Here is a 6,467-nt window from a genome sequence, read left to right on the forward strand (position 1 = left end):
GAGGTCTGAAAGAACATACTAGAATATAGAGATGTGCCATATACCAGAATATTAAAAGATATGAATTCTAACAATATACCAGAATACAGATATCTGTCATATCGTAAGAGATTCTATATATGTAATATCATAACAGATTTTACTTTCAGGTTGAGAAAATATGTTTATTAAATGTTAAACCCTCTCTAACGTATCATTCCGGAAAGACGGTTCTGATCCATCCCAAGTAAGGAGAAGCCATCGGATTTGCGTGTAACGAGATGAAATATCAAGCGCGACTTGCTATCTTTTTCTTTGCTTCTGCTTCTCCCTCTCGGTACCCACCCTCTGATGGCAGTCCAACCAACAGGTATATTATCATTATCATTATATTAACTTGTAGCACTAGAAACTATGGATTGTTTGAAAAGCTATGGATAGTTGAAATTATGCAAGATACTTAGGGCCATGTAGCTGGCTTAGTTGAATTCAATTGAAATTCTTGAAATTAATGCAAGCTATACTTGATTATCATTCGCAATTTTATTGAAATTCTAGTTGATATTTATTTACAATTTTGATTTCAGGTGAGCTCTCTGATACCCAACTCACGGAGGTTCCTGGGGAAAATGGGTGTAAGTTGAAGTTAATGCAATTAGATAGTTAGGCCCGTGGCTCCCCTAGTTGAATCCAATTGAAATTCTTGTTGAAGATAATGCATGGTAGTTAGGCCTGCTTAGTTCAATTCAATTGAAATTCTGTTGAAATTAATCCGAGAGATTCCCGCATTTGTTGTGGCAGAAAACAAAAACTTGGCAGAGAGAGCTAATGAATTTCCTCATAAAGGTGCATACCTATGCCTAGGGATTCTCCATTCGTCATGGCAGACAACAAAAGCTTGGTGGATATAGTTAATGGATTTCCTCAGATAGATGCATTGGTGGTGGCGGAGGTTATGCTTAGTGTTGAAGCTTTTGAAAACTTGCATGGATTTCCTGGGAGCATAGTTTTCCTTGCCTTAGATTTCGATTCAATTCTAGATATCAAGGTGGTTGTCGCTTTTTTGTTATGTCTTTCTGGTTCTGCTGGTTGGTCTTTGAATTCTGGAATCAGAGCTCCCAGGACTTAGTTTTATGTACTAAGGATGATTGTATCTCTATGCGTTTACTAAATGCAAATTATAGGTCTTTCAATAGTGATAGCATTTGAAGCAAAAATTCAATTTCCTAGCACCGCTTGTATTTTGATATGAAGTGTTTGTTTATATTAGGCCAACACAAACATGAAATGTTTTTAGTTGTAGGCATGATCTTCTTATACATTTCATTTGCAAGCTTCTACTAGCTCTGTTGATTAAATAAATGACATTATATATTCAAATAAGATTGACATCAAGTAGTAACAAGAGGTTTGTCTTATGGAATTTAATCTATATACTAAACATGAGATCTATTTTTTAACCCATATTTTTTTGGTAATTTTGTTCGTGAAAAACGATGAACCGTAAATTCCTTTCGTTTTAACATTTTTTTAAGGTTTGGTATTTATTGGTACGAGTTTTTCATTTATATTAACCCTAAATAGATCATCACATTTAAACATTTCAATTCCAATTCAGATTTATTTCTTTATTTGTTGAGTTTTCATGATGAGCAATTGGTGCTCTATGGTGAGACCAAGTGTCCTTACAATATCCACTTTTATGATTCTTACAATGTTTAATTATAGGTTGACTTAACAACCATTACTATAGTTGAGAATTCAATAAGTACTAATGTGAAGAGATGTGAAAAGATAAAGGAAGCTAAGTATGTTCACACTTTTGAAAGGGAAATCCAATAATTCAGAAGGTAGAGCCTAGCGGGAAGAAAGATTGGGAAGCTGAAAACACTATTGAAGAGTTCAAATATGTGCCCAATCAAATCCATTGTTTAAAAGAAAAACCAATACAGGAATGAGCAACTGTCAAAACTCCTAAATACTCATTTTATAATTGTTTAGTGTTTGATTGTTTAGTGTTTATTGGCAATATGGCAGGGACTACCGCTACGCAGTTGCCCTTGTTTAATTTAAAAACATTTAATGTTAACGGACTAATGCTAGAGTTGCAAACAAAAACATTTAATGTTAACGGACTAATGCTAGAGTTGCGAGGAGGGAAACTATTTGACTTTATGTTTTTAATCAAAATATTCGACTTTATGTTTTTAATCTAAGATTTTGAAATAATATGGGTCTTTCTACCTCGGTAACGGTGGAAAAGGCCAAATAAGACGTAAAAGTCCTTCATTGGCTAAGAAAAAACCTTGTCAATATTTAACGGACGAAGAAAAAGCATTGTGAATATTTAATTGGGAAACGAAAAATATTCGACTTGAGACTTTAGGTTTGATGCGTTCACTTTTGTTTTAATTTTTACAGAGGCACTTCGATTACAAGAGTCCCTCCCTGCCATTTTGGCAGGGACTAATAATACAAAAGGATATATTTGGCCTTAAAACATCTCATTTAAACACAATATTTCCAATGGAGTTGTCTTTAAAGAGATTTTTTGGAAGTTTTTCCGGTGGGTTTTTCCGCTCAAAATCCGGTAGCAATTTATTGAAATCGCAAGTTTGATAGCTAATTTCTGCACAATCAAAGCATCCTAGGGGGGTTCTTCAGGGTGCTGAATCCAAATATGCAGTTAAAAAACCATTTTAAATAATACAAATCAAGATTTAACCTCAATTTTTTCCGCGGGATTCCGTCACCGGAATCTCCAAAAAGTCGCACTAAAGACAACTCCATTTCCAATCAATTTGACGTATATGTATACCAACATTATTGAATTATGCCAACGGAATTTAAAGATAGTAATAAATATTTTATTTTTTCAAATATTCATAAAGAACGTGAATTGTTTAGAAATACAACGAATTTTCTTATTTTAAAAATATATTAAATCAATATATATTAAGTAGTTTAATTATTAAATAATAGAAAATGTAAATATTATTATTGAATATTAAATAATGTAAATATTAAAATGGTTTAAACATAGTGGAGTTTTTTTCATTTTGATGTGATATGGAAACATGTGAAAATATATAAAATGTTTTTCGTTTTTTTTTATTCGTGTAAAATTTATCAAATCAAAACTATGAAGAGATAGCATTGTAATCAATACACATGGGATAATGAAATATTGAATATAAAATATGATGAATGTAAATATGAAACATGATTTCAAATTTCAAAATATTATTTTATGTTTAATGTAAAATGTTTATATTATATATTTAAAATTGTTTTTTAATATTTTGATTATATTTAATATTATATTGTTTTAAGTATAATGTTTATATTACATATTAAGTTATTTATTATTATCTTTTTCAAGGTAGGTATAAGGCATTGGGTAAATCATTGATTACCCAATGAGTAACTATTTGACCAAAAATAAAAATAAAAAAATCTTTGTTCAAAGTTAACTTTATAAAACATTTTTTATTTTATTTTTTGAATTTTTTTTTTTTTTTTTTTTTAGTTTTCTAGTCATCTATTGGTTAGGCTCTTATTTTGCAATGGTTTCAGAGTACTGGTATGACAACACTGACCGCCGCTGCAAATATTGTATGTTTGCATATGAGGAATAGACATCCTTCATCAAGGCATAATGACCGTGAATGACTAAAATATCTCTATGTGATTTTTTGCCAAAGATTCTTCTCAAAAAGGCAAATATACTTTAAGCTGGTTTTTAAAATCGATTTGTGATCTCACCATGACAATGGATATCAATTAAATTAAAATATTAATAAATTATTTTATTATATTTTATTTTCATTTTGAAAATACATTTTTTCATTATTTTGTATATATTAATTAACTTAACTGGTTTTATTTATTAATTTTATTATATTTATTCACAACAAAGGTAAAAAATGTTAAAATGTAACTTGCTTTTACCTTAGTTGCATATATCATTATTTTAGAATTTGGAATGTAGTGAAATGGTTTGTCTATTTAGTTAATATTTTTTTACGTAATTATGTAGAAAAAAAGATAAAATCTAGTGGTAGGTGTGGTTTGTTTGTAAATTTGATGAATAATGTGAATTAATTTATTTTGGACTTTTAGTGAAACTTTTTATCAATTAGAAGTCATAATTTTATAGAAACAATATTATTACATAGAAATACCTAGTTGGTGATTTAAACAAAAAGTTCATTTTAAACTCCAAATCATTGTGTATTCAGAGTTGTAGAAGTAGGAATTTTAAGTTCCAACATTGTAATCTGCAAGAATACATGGCAGAATGACATACAAAAAAGTTGTATACATTAAAAAACATTTAATTTACTAATTTCAAAGTTCAATAATCAAATTAAGTGGCAGGAAGTTGTATCCATTAAAAAAATATTTAATTTACTAATTTCAAAATTCAATAATCTAACTAAGGGGTAGGGAATGCTAGCTATGCGGCCTTGTTTTAAGTTGGTAAGGATCAAATTTAAATAATGAAATACTTTGATTCTTCGTTTAAGAACTTCAAAAAACCAGGTTTAAAATTAGGTATGTATGTATCTGATGGATGCTTCCCTGTTTTCACGATCGACCTTCGTTATGATAAAATTATGGATTAATAAAGTTATTTTAAATTTCCCTTGTTCTACCACCCTGTTCTCTTCTACTGATACCTAGATGTGGTTAAAGATAGTCAAATTTATAGATGAATGTGCTTACAGAATAACAATGAAGCTTCGTAAATGAATCTTAGTCGACGCTTCGTTGAGTGAGGCCTTGGGCAAAGGGCCAGATAGAATAACTGTTGCATGCTCGAAGATGTAGATGCAAGGGGCCTTCATACAAAAATCCACATTAGTAAAACTATGATGAGTAGTGAATGAAATAATATGAAATAAACAATATGAGCTACATATGTATTATGAACTATGTATCAAACTAGCACAGCCATATTTATCAAGGTAAATATGGTTGATATACGCCGATAGGCATATATCAAGCATATATATCAACCACATTAATAACTATTATGGTTATTTAGGATTATTAATAACTCTATAAATAAATATATAGAATTATTAATAACTACTCCAATATATTAACAACCAGATTATTTATATATATTACTGTATAAATATTATATTAATATTATAATAATTATATAAACTCCTAATATATATTAATTAATAATAAGAATAAGAATAGCTCATAATAATATTTGATTATAATATTATTTTTTTTCTAAGTAAAGCTATTCTATTAATATGAAACAAAAATATGATTACAATGAGGCTCGGGCCTCAGCAGTACTGAACATCTGTTATCAGAAAAAAACTGACTGCCCCATCGATGGGGAAACCAGTCCGTGAAGGAAAAAAGAACCCACACATGGGTTATCAGTTTTAACCAAAAAATATCAATCATGGCAGAAATGACCAGGAAAGTTCTAACAGAACAAAACATTTCAAAAAATAACCAAGCAGCAGAATAAACACCCAGCTGGCAGAAGGGCGACACCTGGCTGCCAAGTGTCAATTCTATAAGTCGTCTGGGGCAGGCTCCTCCTCGATGCGACACGCGTATTGGTACCAGTCATCCTCCTCCATTGATGCGCCAACCTGAAGTCCATGAGCAAGTTGAAGGTCAACATAGTTGCCAGCAGTTGCGTGCAGGTGGGACGTGTCTCCCACTCAGCTTCCTAGAGTTTGCGTGTCTTCAACTCTATCCTTCGCAGCATGTTGACTACCACCTGGCTCCTTGCCAAGCAGGGTGGTAACACCCTCGTCCAACGATTGCTTGCCTGGGTCACGGGTGCTTCTGAACTTGTGAGCAGCCCGCTGTTGTGCCCCATTGCTCTCTAGTGAAGCATCCTGAGGTTCATTTTCCTCAGAGAAAATGATGGTGATAGTGGTTGTGATTATGGGTCGATTCAGGGTGTTGCGGAAGTGAAATTGAGTTGAGTGAGGAGCAGGGTGAGGGGGGAGGGGAAAATTGGCTGTATGGATAGCAGCGTCTCTCTGGCTAGCACCCTGGAGCAGAGCGTGTCCTCGGCCACTGCGGGTATCAGGGTACCTACCAGGGAAGGTGCCAGAAGGATTATGGATATCTGTTATGCTCTTAACCTGCAAGACGATACCAGAATACAGAATATGCGAAGAAATATACCCAGAACATAGAATACTGAGAAATAACAGCAATTATTTTATTATTCAGAAAGCAATGTTCACTTGCCTCTTCGAGGGGGAAACCTCCAATAGAGCATAGCTCGATTACAAAATAAGACACGATGCTCCTCGCAATGAGTCTCTATCCTTTTATATATGACTCATACATGCAATACCATGGATCAATACCATGGTTCTTATTAATACCATCTATCTAATACCATGGCCCATTTGCAATTAACTGTGGTCCCATCATTAAGTGCGGGTTAACCGCTTACAATTATTAATATGGGCTTTATTGACTCTTTACTTAAC

The 6,467-nt window shown here is 32.3% G+C and overlaps 1 long non-coding RNA gene across 1 annotated transcript; it reads left to right on the plus strand.

Moving 5' to 3' along the window:
- Positions 1-245: 245 nt before the first annotated feature.
- Positions 246-1,178, plus strand: LOC149240456 (uncharacterized). The gene is made up of 3 exons (XR_016245532.1): positions 246-349; positions 567-614; positions 781-1,178. It is a non-coding gene; the product is annotated as an uncharacterized LOC149240456 (long non-coding RNA).
- The last annotated feature ends 5,289 nt before the right edge of the window (positions 1,179-6,467 follow it).

This window comes from Pinus tabuliformis, chromosome 8 (genome assembly GCF_031772625.1).
Source record: "Pinus tabuliformis cultivar Carrire ecotype Pingquan chromosome 8, CPIR1, whole genome shotgun sequence".
In the NCBI taxonomy this organism is placed as follows: domain Eukaryota; kingdom Viridiplantae; phylum Streptophyta; class Pinopsida; order Pinales; family Pinaceae; genus Pinus; species Pinus tabuliformis.